This window comes from Dendrobates tinctorius, unplaced genomic scaffold (assembly GCF_039654945.1).
Source record: "Dendrobates tinctorius isolate UK_male_01 unplaced genomic scaffold, ASM3965494v1 ptg000014l, whole genome shotgun sequence".
NCBI classification, from domain to species: Eukaryota; Metazoa; Chordata; class Amphibia; order Anura; family Dendrobatidae; genus Dendrobates; species Dendrobates tinctorius.
In genome coordinates this window covers 10,947,272-10,968,572 of record NW_027361682.1, presented here as the reverse complement: position 1 = coordinate 10,968,572, position 21,301 = coordinate 10,947,272, and positions in this window count along the sequence as shown.

Below are 21,301 nucleotides of genomic sequence, written 5' to 3'. Positions count from 1 at the left end.
GAGTTCCACCTTGTTGCAATGTCGATAATGAGGCGGTGGTTGGGAAGGTGGAGCAATCGCTGCAGCTTCTGCATACGAACGGAGTGTACAGGCGACCGGCTGATGTGCGCGCACAGTCTTCGCACCTTCTGGAGCAGGGCTGTTAACTCCGGATAATTTTTGAGGAAGCACTGCACCACCAGGTTCAAGGTGTGAGCCAAGCAAGGTATGTGGCTGAGTTTTGAAAGGGCTATGGCTGCCACAAAATTACAGCCGTTATCACTAACTACCTTGCCTGCCTCAAGATGTACACTGCCCAGCCATGACTCAGTTTGTCGCTGAAAGTACTCGGCCAGCACCTCGGCGGTGTGTCTGTCGCCCAAACACATCATCTGCAACACAGCCTGCTGATGCTTTCCACTAGCTGCTCGATAGGGGGACACATCGTGTGCAACAGTGGCAGCTGCAGATGGAGTGCTCGTACGACTGCGCTCTGTGGACGAGCTTTCGCTTCTGGAGGAGGAGGAGGAGGGTCGAACGCCTACAGCCAACTGTTTCCTATACCGTGGGCTAGGCAGCACTGTCCCACCACTGCGTCCCCTGTGGACCCTGCATCCACCACATTAACCCAGTGCGCAGTGATGGACACGTAACGGCCCTGGCCATGCCGACTGGACCATGCATCAGTTGTGAGGTGCACCTTTCCGCTCACTGACTGCTTGAGTGCATGGACAATGCGGTCTTTCACATGATGGTGGAGGGCTGGGATGGCTTTGCGAGAGAAGAAGTGGCGACTGGGTAGGTCATAGCGTGGTACTGCATAGGCCATGAGTTCGCGGAAAGCTGCGCTTTCCACCAACCGAAAGGGCATCATCTCAAACGAGATTAGTTTGGCAATGTGGGCGTTCAAACCCAGTGTATGCGGATGAGAGACTGAGTACTTTCTTGATCTACTCATAGTGTCTGGGAGGGTGAGCTGGACTTGAGAGCTGCATATGGTGGAAGTAGCGGTGGACAGGGCGGACTGAGAGAGGCTTGATGATGGTGATGGAGTTGGTGTTCTTTCTGATGGCCTAGAATCAGTCTTTCGTTGATATAACAGTGGGATTCCCTGACTGCTGTGGCCTTGCAACGACACCTCAACATTTGCTGCTGTGCTAACCGGTGGGCTTACAGTGGGGGAAACAATGTAGCGTTGCTGACTACCTTCGTTGTGATCAGTTGCACATGTGGCACTTGAGGTTTGGTGTTGTGTCCACGCTTGCAAGTGCATGCTGGTTAAATGTCTAAGCATGCAACTGGTATTCAAATTTTTCAGATTTTTCCCTCGGCTAAAGGTCTTTGCGCACTTCTTACAGATAACCTTGGCCTGATCATGAGGATTTTGTTCAAAAAAGTGCCACACTGCACTCTTCCTACTTTGGCAGACATTTTGCGGCCTAGCACGCTGTGATCTTTTGACCCTCTGGACAAGCTGTCCAGCAACTCTTTTGATGTTTGGAACCTGTCTTTGGAGTGCTCCGGGCCTGCCAGATAACAGCTGTTGCGATGTCGATGTCTGCTGTGGATGCTCCTCATCTGAGCTATTGGAAGCAGCACCCTCTTCCCCCAATGGATGCCAATCTGGGTCAACAACTGGGTCATCCATCACCTCCTCTTCTATGTCATGTGCACCTTCCTCTGTGTCACCGTATATGGTGGTATAGTGTGCGGGAAGGTGCACCTGAGTCTCATCAGGGTCAGAATCTGGCTCTGTACACTGCGAGGACAATGTAGTGCTCTGAGTGAATGTACCAGCAGAATCATCCATCAGCGGCTGTGCATCAGTGCACTCCATGTCAGATTCATCTTGGCCTGGGTAATTCACCATTTCACTTGATAATCCAGGCATGGTATGTGAAAACAGCTCCATGGAGTAATCAGTAGTATGGCCTGCGTCATCCTTCAATCTTGGTTGGGGTGAAGGACACAAGGAAAGGTGTGGTTCATGAACATGAGCCTCCAATGACGACTCAGTGCTTTTACTTTTTACAACTGAAGAAGAGGAGGCGATAGAGCTGGAGGCTGAGTCAGCAATGTAAGACAAAACTTTTTCCTGATGCTCTGGCTTTAAAAGCGGTTTGCCAACTCCTAGAAAACTAAGCGTTCGAGGCCTTATGTAGCCAGACGATGACGCAGGCTCAACACCTCCTGCATTCGGTTCTATTTTGCTCTTGCCACTACCATCAGATCCACCACCAACACCATCATTACCAGCTGCCAACCCCCGCCCATTTCCACGGCCTCTTCCACCAGCCTTCCTCATTTTTGGTAGAAATGTAGACAAAATCCAACAAACTATATAGTAATGTAAAACAAGGTACAAGGTGTCTATAGGACAGGGGAGATTATGAATTTCTGCAGACACTTGTGGACACTGGACACTTATGGATTGTGTGAGGCCCACTGAGTATCTGAGCGCTCTGTCACAGGCTCGATGGCAGAGCTGTGACCAAAGTGACTAGAGGATAAGGGAGATTTTTAATTTCTGCACACACTTGTGGACACTGGACACTTATGGATTGTGTGAGGCCCACTGAGTATCTGAGCGCTCTGTCACAGGCTCGATGGCAGAGCTGTGACCAAAGTGACTAGAGGATAAGGGAGATTTTTAATTTCTGCACACACTTGTGGACACTGGACACTTATGGATTGTGTGAGGCCCACTGAGTATCTGAGCGCTCTGTCACAGGCTCGATGGCAGAGCTGTGACCAAAGTGACTAGAGGATAAGGGAGATTTTTAATTTCTGCACACACTTGTGGACACTGGACACTTATGGATTGTGTGAGGCCCACTGAGTATCTGAGCGCTCTGTCACAGGCTCGATGGCAGAGCTGTGACCAAAGTGACTAGAGGATACGGGAGATTTTTAATTTCTGCACACACTTGTGGACACTTATGGATTGTGTGAGGCCCACTGAATATCTGAGCGCTATGTCACAGGCAGAAATTGGCTAGTGTATCACAAACTACAAGGTGTATGTAGAATTGGGCAGAATTGGAATCTCCCTAGAGTGCAGGTCTGCAAGAACAGAACATGTCCTCGACTTATTCTCACAGAGTGACTCACTGATAGCTTCACTGTGGCTGTGATAACAGCCGTTACACGGTACTGTGTGAGGAGCGTACACCGCTGTATGGTGTGAAAAAATGCACGCTCAGTACCTCAGCAGGACAAAAAAAAAAAATTGTGATTGCTATTAAAAAAGCAGTTTGCGGAGCAGTGGGTAAACAGCAATGCAGGAATGTCAGGAAGCCTTAGAAGGCAGCCCAACAACCAACACCACTGATACACCACTATATAGCCTCCCCTTGCACTGCACAGTGACTGGTGTGTTGTACAGGCAAAATCGCTAGCAGCAGAAGCAGTTTTTTTTTCTTCTCAGCAGGACAAAAAAAAAAATTGGGATTGCTTTTAAAAAAGCAGTTTGCGGAGCAGTGGGTAAACAGCAATGCAGGAATGTCAGGAAGCCTTAGAAGGCAGCCCAACAACCAACACCACTGATACACCACTATATAGCCTCCCCTTGCACTGCACAGTGACTGGTGTGTTGTACAGGCAAAATCGCTAGCAGCAGAAGCAGTTTTTTTTTCTTCTTCTCAGCAGGACAAAAAAAAAATTGGGATTGCTTTTAAAAAAGCAGTTTGCAGAGCAGTGGGTAAACAGCAATGCAGGAATGTCAGGAAGCCTTAAAAGGCAGCCCAACAACCAACACCACTGATACACCACTATATAGCCTCCCCTTGCACTGCACAGTGACTGGTGTGTTCTTCCCTGCCTAACGCTCTCCCTACAAAATCAGCAGCAGCAGCAGCTCTCTCTATTCTGAGATCAGCATGAGTAACATGGCGGTCGGCATGCACGCCCTTTTATACCCCCTGTGACGCCCACCAAAGCAAGCCAATCACTTGCATGCCCTTCTGAAAGATGGTGGTGACCCGTGCCTATGTCATCACGTTGCCCACAGTGTCCGTGGATCCTGATTGGCTGAAAAAGAGTGCAAAACAAACTTTTGAAACGCGACTTTGGCGCGTAAGTCGCCGACCTCGTGGCCGACCTCATCCTAGGGTCGGGTTTCGTTTCATGAAACCCGACTTTGCCAAAAGTCGGCGACTTTTGAATTTTTTCGACCCGTTTCGCTCAACTCTAGTGCTTGGTAAGGAAACTGAGAATCCTCTTGTTCCTCTTGTTCAGGATGCTGTTGAACAGTTTCCCAGGTTGCTGCTGACACATATGCCTCTGTGGTTGGCATGATCATACCTGTCCCCACTATTGTGGATGGGTGTGATGAGGCTTTGGTTCTAATATTAAACAGTTTAATCATTGTAGCCTGGATTTCTGGTGGACTGTACTTCAGCACTTCAGGTGGGATTTCATCCAGGCCACTGGCTTTTATACACCTTATGGGAGAGATTCACTCTTTAACTTCCTGTAATGTAATTGGTATATAATAATAATAATAATCTTCATTTTTATATAGCACTAACATATTCTGCAGCACTTTACAGTTTGCATACATTATGGTTATGGATTTTTTTTTAACTTTTTCCTCCATTGCCTTTAGTACTGTTATGTTTTTCTGTTCTTGGCTTAGTCCTTCCTTCAGGATGTCTTTATAGAGGTCTCTGAAGTACTGGAGCCAGATGCTGACATTTTGGATATGGATGTTGCTTTTCTTGCTTTTTGTGCCCCTGTGGTTCCATAGTTCCCAGAAGTAGTTGTCTTGGAGGGCGTCTTGGTGTTGGTTAACTTTGATAGAGATGTAACTCTTCCTTCTGAGCATGGTTTTGTACTGCCTTTGTATGGCGTCATAGGCATCCATCAGACCCGGGTGTTTGGGGTCTCTATTTTTCTTTTTTGAGGCTGTTCTTAGGTTCTTCCGTTCGACTTTACAGTCTCTGTCAAACCAACCGTTGATCTGCTTTTCTGGCCATGTTGTAGAATGTATCATTGCAGTCTTTTCTAGCTTATCTATCTATTTTCTATTATCTATCTATTTATCTATCTATCTATCTAGCATCTATCCATCCATCTGCTTTATTATCTTAATGTACCAGGTTGCTAATGCAGCGATTCAACTATTACGTCCAGAGAATTATTTTTCCATTTTCCTTATACCGTGTTTAGCATATGTGTAAGATTTCCCTAGCAAAAAAAGTCAAATATTTCTCCATCCTCTGAACTTTTTTTCATGGATTATTTAACTATTTAACTGTTTAATGTAAACAGTTTTTATTTTCATTCCATATGAACCCGGTATAATCTTTGGCCAGTCGTGATATAATTGACTCAGACTATGTCTGGAAGGTTACGTTTACTCACCAGAACCTTTTCTGAGAAGCAAAACTCATAAAGTCGATTCCCATCGTGTGATAATAACACCAGGAGGCCTCGGTGGAGCCAATATAATAATACTAAATGGGTAGCAAAACAATAAATGAATCATTACAACTACTGCACTAAAATTCCCAGAAGTCTGTTGCATAATTGCTACTCAAGAAATAATGTAGTTACCTGATAAAAATAGCAAATATTAACATAACTGCAAAACACATGGGGAATTATCACCAAACAGTTTTTGTGCACTGTCTAGTACCTGTCTCATGAAAAATAGAAATAATTAATTTATAGCCCTGATATAGCAAAATATAATAGCTATGAGAATTCAAAATACATTATAGAACATGTGGGTAGTAAGACATTGAATTCTGATTAAACTGATTAAGTGGTTGACCAGTTCTGTGGTACAGTGATGGGGACCAACATGAACCATTAAATTCTTGTACCTTTTGACATTATCTCCAGTATACCTCAGCTTTAAATGATTAGTAAATTAATTTATTCTATACTCATTAGACTGATCTCTGGAGATCTAAAATTAGGGGACATTGACCTCATTAGTCTGTGCCTACGGGACCCATGGCAGTCACACTTTAAGCTTGGATTATTTTAAATGCATTTAAAGTAATTAACCTGACATCTAAACCATAATGCTGATTAATGATGAAAACTTGGAAATGGAAAGTTCTTGTTTTTATTATCTGATAAACTTTGCAGTTCAGACAAATTGTAGTTTATGTCTGCACCGAATAGCTTTATCTTCTAACAGATTTATCACCAAAATATAATACAATGATTTGTTAAATAAGTGTCCAGAAATGTTATGGATTCAGAGATTTAATTTACATCAGTTATCCTGCTTAGGCTACTTTCAGACTTCAGTTTTTTAAATCCGCCGGATTATCTGTTGAGGCTGGAGATGGTGCAGGAGAGGGAGAGAGCGAGAAAGTCTTCGGGCATGCGCAGTGGAAAAAAGCGGTCCGGCGCTGTCAAAAAAAAAAGTTGCAGGGAACGTTTTTTGCAGACTCCGGACAGGCATTTTTTGCCGTATTCGGCAAAAGCCGGACACACCGCATGGCCATCAGGCACAATGCGGCGATAATGCTAGTCTATGGGAAAAAAGCCGGATCCGGTGGCCACCGGCGTCGGATCCGGCTTTTACATTTTTCGCTGCATCGCGCCTGATGCTTAAAACTGATGTGTGAAAGTAGCCTTATTGAGGTAAAACATATGCAATGATAAGAACGGTGTAAAACATTCCTCCATATAGCAAGTGCAAGCTGACAATATGTACAAAATTTTAACTGCAATCACACTCATCATCCCTTAGAATAGTGATTAGATTATTGGACAGCCAATACTGTATATTCTACACCTATATACAAGAATATAACTACTATAACACTGCCCCTATACACAAGAATAGAACTACTATAATACTGTCCTTATGTACAAGACTATACAGTTGTGGCCAAAAGTATTGACACCCCTGCAATTCTGTCAGATAATACTCAGTTTCTTCCTGAAAATGATTGCAAACACAAATTCTTTGGTATTATTATCTTCATTTAATTTGTCTTAAATGAAAAAACACAAAAAGAATTGTCCTAAAGCCAAATTGGATATAATTCCACACCAAACATAAAAGAGGGTGGACAAAAGTATTGGCACTGCTCGAAAAATCATGTGATGCTTCTCTAATTTGTGTAATTAACAGCACCCGTAACTTACCTGTGGCACCTAACAGGTGTTGGCAATAACTAAATCACACTTGCAGCCAGTTGACATGGATTAAAGTTGACTCAACCTCTGTCCTGTGTCCTTGTGTGTACCACATTGAGCATGGAGAAAAGTAAGAAGACCAAAGAACTGTCTGAGGACTTGAGAAACCAAATTGTGAGGAAGCATGAGCAATCTCAAGGCTACGAGTCCATCTCCAAAGACCTGAATGTTCCTGTGTCTACCGTGCGCAGTGTCATCAAGAAGTTTAAAGCCCATGGCACCGTGGCTAACCTCCCTAGATGTGGACGGAAAAGAAAAATTGACAAGAGATTTCAACGCAAGATTGTGCGGATGTTGGATAAAGAACCTCGACTAACATCCAAACAAGTTCAAGCTGTCCTGCAGTCCGAGGGTACAACAATGTCAACCCGTACTATCCGTCGGCATCTGAATGAAAAGGGACTGTATGGTAGGAGACCCAGGAAGACACCACTTCTTACCCCGAGACATAAAAAAGCCAGGCTGGAGTTTGCAAAACTTACCTGAAAAAGCCTAAAACGTTTTGGAAGAATGTTCTCTGGTCAGATGAGACAAAAGTAGAGCTTTTTGGGCAAAGGCATCAACATAGAGTTTACAGGAGAAAAAAAGAGGCATTCAAAGAAAAGAACATGGTCCCTACAGTCAAACATGGCGGAGGTTCCCTGATGTTTTGGGGTTGCTTTGCTGCCTCTGGCACTGGACTGCTTGACCGTGTGCATGGCATTATGAAGTCTGAAGACTACCAACAAATTTTGCAGCATAATGTAGGGCCCAGTGTGAGAAAGCTGGGTCTCTTTCAGAGGTCATGGGTCTTCCAGCAGGACAATGACCCAAAGCACACTTCAAAAAGCACTAGAAAATGGTTTGAGAGAAAGCACTGGAGACTTCTAAGGTGGTCAACAATGAGTCCAGACCTGAGTCCCATAGAACACCTGTAGAGAGATCTAAAAATGGCAGTTTGGAGAAGGCACCCTTCAAATATCAGGGACCTGGAGCAGTTTGCCAAAGAAGAATGGTCTAAAATTCCAGCAGAGCATTTTAAGAAATTCATTGATGGTTACCGGAAGCGGTTGGTTGCAGTTATTTTGGATAAAGGTTGTGCAACCAAGTATTAGGCTGAGGGTGCCAATACTTTTGTCTGGCCCATTTTTGGAGTTTTGTGTGAAATGATCAATGTTTTGCTTTTTGCTTCATTCTCTTTTGTGTTTTTTCATTTATGACAAATTAAATGAAGATAATAATGCCAAAGAATTTGTGTTTGCAAACATTTTCAGGAAGAAATTGAGTATTATCTGACAGAATTGCAGGGGTGTCAATACTTTGGCCACAACTGTAACTACTACAATACTGTTCCTATGTACAAGAATATAACTGCTATAATACTGCCCCTATTTACAAGAATATAACTTCTATAATACTGCCCACTATGTACAAGAATATAACTACTATAATACTGCCCCTATGTACAAGAACATAACTACTATAATACTGCCCCTATATGCAATAATATAACTACTATAATACTGCCCCATGTACAAGAATACAACTACCATAATACTGCTCCTATGTACAATAATATAACTGCTATAATACAGCTCCTATGTACAAAACTATGACTGCTATAATACTGCCCCATGTACAAAAGTATATGTACCGTACTATAATACTGTCCCTATATACAAGAATATAACAACTACAATACTTCTCCTATGTACAAGAATATAACAACTATAATACTGCCCCAATGTACAAGAGTATAACTACTGTAATACTGCCCCTATGTACAAGAATATAACTACTATAATACTTCTTCTATATACAAGAATATAACTACTATAATTCTGGCCCCTATGTACAAGAATATAACTGCTATAATACTGCCCTCTATGTACAAGAATATAACTCCTATAATACTGCCCCTATGTACAAAAATCTAACTACTATATTACTGCTCCTATGTACAAGAATATAACTACTATAATACTGCCCCTATGTACAAGAATATAACTACTGTAATACTGCTCCTATGTAAAAGAATATACAGTAACTACTATAATACTTCTCCTATATACAAGAATATAACTACTATAATACTGCCCCTATTTACAAGAATATAACTACTATAATACTGCTCCTATATTCAATAATTTAACTACTGTAATATTGCTCCCTATGTACAAGAATGTAACTACTTTAATACTGCCCCTATGCACAAGAATATAACTACTATAATACTGCCCCTATGTGCAAGAATATAACTACTATAATACTGGCCCCCACGTACAAGAATACAACTACTGTAATACTACCCCTATGTACAAGAATATAACTACCAGAATACTTCTCCTATATACAAGAATATAACTACTGTAATACTGCCCCTATGTACAAGAATATAATAATAATAATCTTTATTTTTATATAGCGCTAACATATTCCGCAGCGCTTTACATTTTGCATACATTATCATCACTGTCCCTGATGAGGCTCACAATCTAAATTCCCTATCAGTATGTCTTTGGAGTGTGGGAGGAAACCGGAGTACCCGGAGGAAACCCACGCAAACACGGGGAGAACATACAAACTCCTTGCAGATGTTGTCCTTGGTGGGATTCGAACCCAGGACTCCAGCGCTGCAGCGCTAACCACTGAGCCACCGTACTATAATACTTCTATATAAAAGAATATAACTACTATAATACTGCCCCGTATGTACAAAAATATAACTGCTATAATACTGCCCCAATGTACAAAAATATAACTACTATAATTCTGCTCCTATGTACAAGAATATAACTATTATAATACTGCTCCTATATATATAAGAATATAATTACTATAATACTGCCTCTATGTAGCAGAATATAACTACTATAATACTGCTCCTATGTACAAGAATATAACTACTATAATACTGCCCCATTTGTAAAAGAATATAACTACTATAATACTGCCTCTATGTACAAGAATATAACTACTACAATACTGCCCACTGTGTACAAGAATATAACTACTATAATACTGCCCATATGTTGAAGAGTATAACTACTAATACTGCCCCTCTGTACAAGAATATAACTACTATAATACTGCCCACAATGTACAAGAATATAGCTACTATAATACTGTTCCTGTGTACCAGAATATAACTACTATAATAATGCCCATATGTTGAAGAATATAACTACTATTACTGCCCCATGTACACAAATATAACTGTCATGATCCAGGTTGGATATGACAGAGAAAATGCACAAGTAACCTTTTTTCCTTTGGCTGTGTGTTTCAGTTCAAGTTTCCCCCTGGTGGCCATTAGGGTTATTGCACTGTGGTGGTTTCAGTTTTAGTTTCCCCCTGGTGGCCATTAGGGTCATTGCACCTTGGTTACTTTAGTTTTGTGCACATAATTATAAAACAGGTGTGATTGCTCTATAAAAGAGTGTCAGGTGTGGTAATCACGGTTGGTGATAGTCCTCAGTTACAAGCAAGACTGGGTGAAGGATGGAGCTGAAGGTGAGTCCCGGGCAGCTCAGTGAGAGTCCTGGAGTGGCAGCTATGGTGTCTGTGGGGAGTGCTGGCATGGCTTGGTGGAGTTGCAGCTATGGTGTCAGCAAGGAGCTCTTGCATGGCTTGGTGGAGTGGCAGCTATGGTGTAGAGCTGCACTCATGATGCAGGACTTGGTTGCTGGAAAGCTGGACTCATATGCTGGACTCTGTTTCTAGACAGCTGCACACAGGTGGTGGACTGTTTGCTCCAAGGCTGCGCTATGGTGTTGGATCCGGTCGGAGGAAAAGATGCATGCAGGTGGTGGGCTCTGTTGCTGGGAGCGTAAGCAACAGAGCAAAGCTAAGTGGTGTTTCCCTGTTTTGTCTCTTTTCCTTATGTGTGTTTTAGTGCAGTGGTGGGATTAGTTTCTGCACCTTCCACTTCACTAGTGAGGTTTTAGGTGCAGGGCGAGTCAGGGTTTTTAGGTTCCTGATCATCGCCTGGTGCGGAACCGGCCTAGGGAACGTTAGGAGTGTAGAGACACTGACTCAGGGGAGTGCAGGAGGTTTCCACTTCCCCGTTTCCCTATCGCAGGGCCACCATTGTTATTGTTACCCAGGTTTTCCCTTTTATTGTTTAAATTCGCCTTACTGGAGGCAGGGTTTCCAGACATATGTGTATTTCCGAAAATCGCCTGTTGGAGGCGGCGTAGGAAAAAACAAAAATGCAAGCGAAGTCCAGAAAACTGGAGAGGTTGGTAGCTAGCGGATTGCAGACCCCTGATCCTATTCACAACAACTAACAGTAGCCGTGGAGCATTCCTACGGTGGTCCTAGACGCCTCTTCACAGCCGGAGAACTAAATAAGCCTAAAGAAAAAAAAGCGGAAATCTAAACTGCCCCAGAGCAGACCCCAAAGCAATAGGCAGCCCCCAACATGTATTGTCGGTGAAAACAGATGAAAACACAAACACAGACAGAAAGACAGGCAGAGCAAACGATGGGGCCCAACTAACTAAATAGGAAAGGACAGAAAAGATGCTGGCTGCAATCCACAAAAACCCTACCAAAAATGTCCCAACACGTCTGATAGGAAAAACGGCCCTGAAGTCACTAGATTTCAAAATCCCTATATCAGCACTCCGATATATTCTGAAGACAGAGCAAAAGAGATTTAACCGATCAGGGACAAAAATGGAAATTCAGCAGAGCCCCAGCCGGGGCTGGCAGAACACAAAACTAAGCAAATAAGACAAAATCTCATGGAACAATAACAGAACAAAACTTAGCTTTAGAAGACAGGAACTGAACTGGAGGTCAGAGCAGAGAAATCACCAGCAACCCTACAGGGCGTCAGCTGCCTTATATCCACTCAGAGATTCCGGATGTCCAATCGCAATCCACCTGTTCAGGTGACAGGTTTCTCCCATCCAAATCCGTTTCACCAACTCCTTTCACCAGCAGAGGGAGTTCATCGAACATCAAAGGTGAACGAGAAAATGAGCTCACAACACTGGACTCAAGATGCTGGACTCTTTTGCTGGAAAGCTGTACTCATATGCTGGACTCTGTTTCTGGACAGCTGCACGCAGGTGGTGGACTCTGTTTGCTCCAAGGCTGCATTATGGTGTTGGATCTGGTCAGAGGAAAAGATGCACGCAGGTGGTGGGCTCTGTTGCTGGGAGCGTAAGCAACAGAGCAAAGCTAAGTGGTGTTTCCCTGTTTTGTCTCTTTTCCTTATGTGTGTTTTAGTGCAGTGGTGGCATTAGTTTCCGCACCTTCCACTTCACTAGTGAGGGTTTAGGTGCAGGGCGAGTCAGGGTTTTTAGGTTCCTGTTCATCGCCCGGTGCAGAACCGGCCTAGGGAACGTTAGGAGTGTAGAGACACTGACTCAGGGGAGTGCAGGAAGTCTCCACTTCGCTGTTCCCTATCGCAGGGCCACCATTGTTATTGTTACCCAGGTTTTCCCTTTTATTGTTTAAATTCGCCTTACTGGAGGCGGGGTTTCCAGACATACGCATATTTCCGAAATTCGCCTGTTGGAGGCGGTGTATCCAGCTGCATGTTTTATTATTTGGGACCCTCGTGGACTTCTGCGGATCGGGGTAAGTATATTGGTGTTTTTTTATTTTGATATTTATCCCTCAGGTGACAATGGCTTCGGGGATCAAAGTGACAAGTGACGGTAAGTATGTACTCTATGTTATATGTACTGTATGTCTATATGTATGTATTGTATGTAGTATATATGTATGTTGCATGCATGTAGTATATATGCAGTATATATGTAGTATGCATGTTGCATGCATGTGGTATGTATGTAGTATGTATGTTGCATGTATGTAGCATGTATGTAGTATGTATGTTGCATGTATGTAGTGTGTATGTATGTAGCATGTATGTAGTATGTATGTTGCATGTATGTAGCATGTAGTGTGTATGTTGCATGTATGTAGCATGTAGTATATATGTAGTATGTATGTTACATGTAGTATATATAGTATATATGTAGTATGCATGTTGCATGCATGTAGTATATATGTTGTATGTATGTTGCATGCATGTAGTATATATGTAGTATGTATGTAGCATGTATGTAGTATGCATGTTGCATGTAGTATGTATGTTACATGTAGTATATATAGTATATATGTAGTATGCATGTTGCATGCATGTAGTATATATGTTGTATGTATGTTGCATGCATGTAGTATATATGTATTATGTATGTAGCATGTATGTAGTATGTATGTTACATGTAGTATATATGTAGTATGTATGTTGCATGCATGTAGTATGTAGCATGTATGTAGCATGCATGTAGTATGTAGCATGTATGTAGTATGCATGTTGCATGTAGTATATATGTAGTATGCATGTTGTATGTATGTAGCATGTAAATTTTTTTTTTTTTTTTAGATTCAACACATTAGCCGGACGATGGGACTACTACTGTCCCATCATTGGCTAATGTGTCAATCACTGTCATGGTAGCAGGCATCGCCCGATGGGACTTGTAGTCCCGTCGGACGATGCCTGCACAGACCACCGGAGCCTGCACAGACCACCGGCAGGCCGGCACAGCCCCCCGGCAGGCCGGCACAGACCACCGGAGCCTGCACAGACCACCGGCAGGCCGGCACAGCCCCCCAGCAGGCCGGCACAGACCCCCGGAGCCTGCACAGACCACCGGCAGGCCGGCACAGCCCCCCGGCAGGCCGGCACAGACCCCCGGAGCCTGCACAGACCACCGGCAGGCCGGTACAGACCCCCGGACAGTCGGCATAGCCCCCCCGAAGGCCCGAACTGACGGCGCATCATGATGCGCACAGACAGCGCATCATGATGACGTCATTTCGGCAGCCAATCAGAGCCAAAAAAGTGGCTCATTGCATTTTGGACTTCCGATTCCGGTATCCGATACGAAAAAAGTATCGGTACTCGGTATCGGAATTCCGATACGGCAAATATCGGCCGATACCCGATACTTGCGGTATCGGAAATCTCAACACTACTGAGCACCAGTAACACAGGAACAAGTGTTGATTGTGCAGACCGCACTTTTGAGCAGCAACTGGCGGTGTTGGAGGCCAGGGTAAATACTAGAGACACTGGAGCCAGAGGCCTAATTGGAGAATGGTTAAAAATCAGCAGTAGTCTGAATGTGGAGGGAGCAGGAGACATTGCCGCCCACACAGCAGGGGAACAGCAGACGTTACTGAACCCCACTAACACAGGAGCTAATGTTTTTCTCTGTGCGGACGGCACTTCCGAGCAACAACTGGCGATGTTGGAGCCCAGGATCAATCATGGAGCAGGCTGAGGCCTGCTTGGAGCATGTTGAAAATATGATCTATTTTGAATGTGGAGGCAGCAGGAGACTTTGTCGTCCACACAGTAGGGGAACAGCTGACGTTACTGAACCTCACTAACACAGGAGCTAGTGTTTTTCTCTGTGAAGACGGCACTTCTGAACACCAACTGGCGTTGTTGGAGCCCTGGATCAAGCATGGAGGAGGCAGAGGCCTGATGGTTTTTGAATGTAGAGGCAGCAGGAGACATTGCCGTCCACACAGAGCAGGGGAACAGCAGACGTTACTGAACCCCACTAACACAGGAGCTAGTGTTTTACTCTGTGAAGACGGCACTTCTGAACACCATATGGCATTGTTGGAGCCCAGGATCAAGCATGGAGCAGGCTGAAGCCTGATGTGTTTTGAATATGGAGGCAGCAGGAGACTTTGTCGTCCACAGAGCAGGGGAACAGCTGACGTTACTGAACCCCACTAACACAGGAGCTAGTGCTTTTTTCTGTGAAGACGGCACTTCTGAACACCAACTGGCATTGTTGGAGCCCAGGATCAAGCATGGAGCAGGCTGAGGCCTGATGGTTTTTGAATGTGGAGGCAGCAGGAGACATTGCTGTCCACACAGCAGGGGAACAGCAGACGTTACTGAACCCCACTAACACAGGAGCTAGTGCTTTTTTCTGTGAAGATGGCACTTCTGAACACCAACTGGCATTGTTGGAGCCCAGGATCAAGCATGGAGCAGGCTGAGGCCTGATGGTTTTTGAATGTGGAGGCAGCAGGAGACATTGCTGTCCACACAGCAGGGGAACAGCAGACGTTACTGAACCCCACTAACACAGGAGCTAGTGTTTTTCTCTGTGAAGACTGCACTTCTGAACACCAACTGGCGTTGTTGGAGCCCTGGATCAAGCATGGAGCAGGCAGAGGCCTGATGTGTTTTGAATATGGAGGCAGCAGGAGACTTTGTCGTCCACAAAGCAGGGGAACAGCTGACGTTACTGAACCCCACTAACACAGGAGCTAGTGTTTTTCTCTGTGAAGACGGCACTTCTGAACACCAACTGGCGTTGTTGGAGCCCAGGATCAAGCATGGAGCAGACTGAGGCCTGATGGTTTTTGAATGTAGAGGCAGCAGGAGACATTGCCGTCCACACAGCAGGGGAACAGCAGATGTTACTGAACCCCACTAACACAGGAGCTAGTGTTTTTCTCTGTGAAGACGGCACTTCTGAACACCAACTGGTGTTGTTGGAGCCCAGGATCAAGCATGGAGCAGGCTGAGGCCGGATGGTTTTTGAATGTGGAGTCAGCAGGAGACTTTGTCGTCCACAGAGCAGGAGAACAGCTGACACTACTGAACCCCACTAACACAGGAGCTAGTGTTTTTTTCTGTGAAGACGGCACTTCTGAACACCAACTGGCATTGTTGGAGCCCAGGATCAAGCATGGAGCAGGCTGAGGCCTGATGCGTTTTGAATATGGAGGCAGCAGGAGACATTGCCGTCCACACAGCAGGGGAACAGCAGACGTTACTGAACCCCACTAACACAGGAGCTAGTGTTTTTCTCTGTGAAGACGGCACTTCTGAACACCAACTGGCATTGTTGGAGCCCAGGATCAAGCATGCAGCAGGCAGAGGCCTGATGTGTTTTGAATATGGAGGCAGCAGGAGATATTGCCATCCACACAGCAGGGGAACAGCAGACGTTACTGAACCCCACTAACACAGGAGCTAGTGTTTTTCCCTGTGCGGACAGCACTTCCGAGTGACAACTGGCTGTGTTGAAGCCCAGGATCAATCATGCAGCAGGCGGAGGCCAACTTGCAGCAAGTTTGACATAGGTTGTAGACTACTACTGATTGTAACCGTGCTCCACTATGGCCTTTGGCTCCACTGTCTCTAGTATTTCCCCTGGCCTCCAACCTCGCCAGTTGCTGCTCTGAAGTGGCGTCTGCACAATCCACACTTGTTCCTGTGTTACTGGGGCTCAGCCACGTCAGTTGATCCCCTGATGTGTGTCCGGCAAGGTCTCCTGCTCTGTCCACATTCCCACTACTAGTAATGGGAATGTGGACAGAGCAGGAGATCAGCCACGTCAGTTGATCCCCTGATGTGTGTCCGGCAAGGTCTCCTGCTCTGTCCACATTCCCACTACTAGTAATGGGAATGTGGACAGAGCAGGAGACCTTGCCGGACACACATCAGGGGATCAACTGACGTGACTGAGCCCCAGTAACACAGGAACAAGTGTGGATTGTGCAGACGTCACTTCAGAGCAGCAACTAGCGGGGTTGGAGGCCAGGGGAAATACTAGAGACAGTGGAGCCAGAGGCCATAGTGGAGCACGATTAAAAATCAGTAGTAGTTCGATTGTGGAGGGAGCAGGAGACTTTGTCGTCCACACAGCAGGGGAGCAGATGGCGTTACTGAACCCCATTAACACAGGAGCTAGTGTTTTTCTCTGTGCAGATGCCACTTCTGAGCGACAACTGGCTGTGTTGAAGCCCAGGGATTACAGTTCAGGTGGTAGAAACATGAACACAACAGGAGACCTGGATACTGTTGCCAACCAATTATTTATTCTGGTAGAGGACTGGCAAATTCTGGCGAGATCCAGGCCTTGTTCATTTTCAGAAAAGTAAGCCGGTCATCGTTATCGGAGGATAGTCGCGTGCGACGGTCTGTTAGTACACCACCTGCGGCACTAAAGACGCGTTCCAATCATACACTGGCAGCAGGGCAAGCCAGCACCTCCAGTGCATACTGGCTAAGCTCTGGCCATGTATCCAGCTTTGAGACCCAAAACTTGAAGGGGGAAGAGCCATCTGGGAGTACACTGAGAGGGCAAGACATGTAGTCTGTCACCATCTGACGGAAACATTGCCTCCTGCTGACTGGAGTCGTCTGTGATGGTGTAGACATTTGTGGCGGACACACAAAACTTTGCCACATTTGGGCCATAGTGGTCTTGCCTTGTGCTGAGGCGCTGCCTCTGCTTCCTCTTTGTGCCGAGCTTCCTCCACTGCCTCGACGCACAGAGCTGCTTTGTAAAGCACTAGCAGCACTGCTGTCGGGTGGAATGGAGAACATGATGGACTGCACCAGTGTGTCTTGGTACTCCCGCAGTTTATGCTCCCGGTTCAACGGTGATATGAGGCTTTGTAAGTTGTCCCGGTAGCGAGGATCTAGGAGGGTGTACACCCAATAAAAAGTCGTGTTGAGAATGTGGGCGATGCGGCGGTCGTTTCTCAGGCACTGCAGCATGAAATCAACCATGTGCTGCAGACTCCCAGCTGCCAAAGAAACACTGTCCCCTGCTTGAGTCGTCATCTCTGCCTGCTCTGCATCACCCCACCCTCGCTGTTCATACTGACTAGAGCATTGTGTACCTCCTCTGGAGAGATGTCTTCCTCCTCCTTGACTCCTCCTCATCCTGTTCACAAAGTGTCCCCTGCCTAGGCCTTTGTGAGGAAACACGTAGCACAGACTGTCCAGAAGCAGATGGCATTTGTGACTCCTCATCCTCCACCTCTTCCAAAACCTCCTCCCTTAGTGCTTGCAGTGTTTTTTGAAGCAGGCAGATAAGGGGGACAGTCATGCTGACTAGTGCATCATCTGCACTCACCATCCACGTGGAATCATTGAAGGCACGCAAAACGAGGCAGATGTCCTTCATAGAGGCCCACTCAGTGGTGCTGAAGTGTGAACGGCGTACAGTGCGACTTGTTTGCGCCTGATGCAGCTGGTACTCCATGACTGCTGCCTGCTGCTCACACAACTGCTCCAACATATGTATTGTTGAATTCCACCTGGTGGGTAGGTCACATATGATGCGATGTTCTGGAAGGTGTAATCGGCGCTGCAGAGCAGCAAGGCGCGATCTTGCCTTGCTGGAACTCCGCAAGTGAGCGCACTTTATGCGGACATTGTGCAGCAGTGCATCAAGATCCCGATAGTCCGTCAGAAAGCTCTGCACGACCAAGTTCAGCACATGTGCCAGACATGGGATGTGAGTGAGGTTGCCTAGGCCCAGAGCTGCCACCAGATTTCGGCCATTGTCACACACTACCAAGCACGGCTGGAGATTCGCTGGCACAAACCACACGTCGCTCTCCTGCTTGATGGCATTCCAGAGCTCCTGCTCTGTGTGGCTTCGATTCCCCAAAGAAATTAACTTGAGCACGGTCTGTTGACGTTTGGCCATGGCTGTGCTCATATCGGTCGTAACAGGCTCCTGCAGCGCTGTTTCTGAGGAACTTGAGTAGGAGGAGTCAATGTGTACAGACTGGATTCCTGCAATCCGTGGAGTTGGCAGAACACGTACAGCGCCACTCTCCAGATCTGTACCCGGCTCCACAACATTGACCCAATGGGCAGTGAGGGAAAGGTATCGTCCCTGTACATGGTTACTGGTCCACGCATCGGTGGTCAGGTGGACCTTGCTACTGACGGCGTTTAGTAGCGCATGTTTTATTTTTCCCTCCACATGTTTTTGCACGGCAGGGATGGCTTGCCTGCTAAAATAAAAGCGGCTGGGCACGGTGTATTGTGTGACTGCCAGTGCCATGAAGTTTCGGAAGGTGTCAGTCTCCACCAGCCGGAATGAGAGCATTTCAAGGGCCAGTAGTTAAGCAATGCTAGCATTCAGAGCCTGTGCTTGAGGATGGTTTGCCGAGTATGGCCGCCTTTTATCCCATGCCTGTGCTACTGATGGCTGTAGAGTGGCCTGGGAGTGTGAGGATGACTGGGAACGTGGTGCTGTGGGTGGAATGTCACTGGGTCTCTGGACAACAGTGCCAGAGATTCTTCCTTGGCGATCCTGTGAGGAAGCCGAACCAGCTGTGTGTGAGCTGGAGGAAGAGGCCCCAACACGAGCTGAAGAGGTGGTAGGTGGTGCTGTACGTTGGCCTACGTCTTCAGTGTGTCTGTGTATCTCCACCTCGTGCTTGGTCCACACATGTTTGCAAATATTTGTGGTATTGAGGTTGCTGACATTTTTCCCTCTTTTGACTTTCTGATGACACAGCTTGCATTTGACAAAGCAAATGTCATCTGCAACTGTGTCAAAAAAGGACCACGCACTGCAAGTCTTGGGAGCGCCCGTTTTGGCTTTTGAAAGAGGAATGCTCCTAACAGGGTGCCGAAGTGGAGGCTACAGGCAACTAAGTCTGCCCCCTCCCTCTCCCTCCTGTTTTGGCCATTCGGGGAATCTCTTCCTCAGAGCTGCTCCCACCACCTTCCTGTTCCTCACGCCATGATGGGTCAAGGACCTCATCATCTACACTCCCCTCTTCAAACATCTGCTTCTCCTGGGTTGTCTCGCCAGCACAGTACGCACCAGAAAGTGGCACCTGAGTCTCGTCAACATCTGAAGCATACTGAGGTGTGCTGACCATAGGCACTGGCCCACCCGCCTCTTCAGATTCAGAGGGACAAAGAAGTTGCGCATCACTGCAAACACCCTCTTCTTCACATTCTTGAATGCTGCTTGGTTGTCCCCCTCTTTTCAAGCCAACAGATTCAGAGAACAGAAGTAGAGACTGTGATGGCTCCTGTCCAGGGCTCTCTGACTGCCTGGGCACTTTGGCAGGTGGTGAAGAGACAGATGGTTGCTCTTCAGTGCTCTGGCCCTGAGAGGACGTGGAAGTAATTGAAGTCGATGCGTTAGCTGCCATCCATCCGACAACGGCTTCAATTTGTTCCTCCCGCAGCAGTGGGGTACGGCGAGGTCCAACAAAGCTGCGCATAAAGGACTGTTGCCTGCTAAAACTGGGGGATGCTGACTCACTGGTGCCCACAGCAGGTACAGAATCCCCATGTCCTCTCCCTGCAGAATCCCCATGTCCTCTCCCTGCTGAAACTCCACGCCCACGTGCCTTACTCCCTGCCATCTTCATCTTGGTAGACTGATAAAGATAGGCAGAAAAGTACAAAGGGGGGGCTTAGTGTGCTTATTCCTGAACAGCTGGTAACAGGTATAAGAAACACTAATTTTATGAAGTGTGTGTGTGTGTGTATGTGTGGACTACACTTTAATAGGAGCTAATGTGGCCTACACAACTGTGAAATGGAGTGTTTGGTGAACTTTATTTTGTTTTTTCTTTGGAAAAAAAACTAAAAGGATGTGACCAAAGATTTGAAAGCGATAGTATCGCTACCATTTTGGAGCTATTACAATGCAGGAAGGTAACCTACAATGCAAAAGATGAGGCTCCAAAAAATAGGGTAATACTAATCTGGCTGCAGCTGAAGGGCCCAAGCCAGAAAAAAGCTCCTCTATCTACTCCTATATAGTTTTTGCAACCAACCAATGTAGATGGATACGGATGGATGCACACTAATAGGAGAAAAAAAATGAGCTGCAATAAAAGAAAAATATGTGTGAGGCAGTGACGCACGCTGAGCGGCCTACAACCAGACGTAGCTGCAGGACACACTACTCAGCGTGAGCTGCACTCACACACAGTCAGAGACCTCTCAGACAGCCGTGAACAGTGCAGATAAGTGGGCACTAGCACTGAAAGGCTGCAGAGAGGGTCCGCTGTCTACTCCTATAGTGTTTGCAACCACCGTATATGGATACGGATGGATGCACACTAATAGGAGAATAAAAAATGAGCTGCAATAAAAGAAAAATATGTGTGAGGCAGTGACGAACGCTGAACGGCCTACAACCAGATGTAGCTGAAGGACACACTACTCAGCGTGAGCAGCACTCACACACAGAGACCTCTCAGACAGCCGTGAACAGTGCAGCAAACTGGGCACTAGCACTGAAAGGCTGCAGAGAGGCTCCGCTGTCTACTCCTATAGTGTTGGAAACCAACGTATATGGATACGGATGGATGCACAGTGCACACTAATAGGAGAATGAAAAAT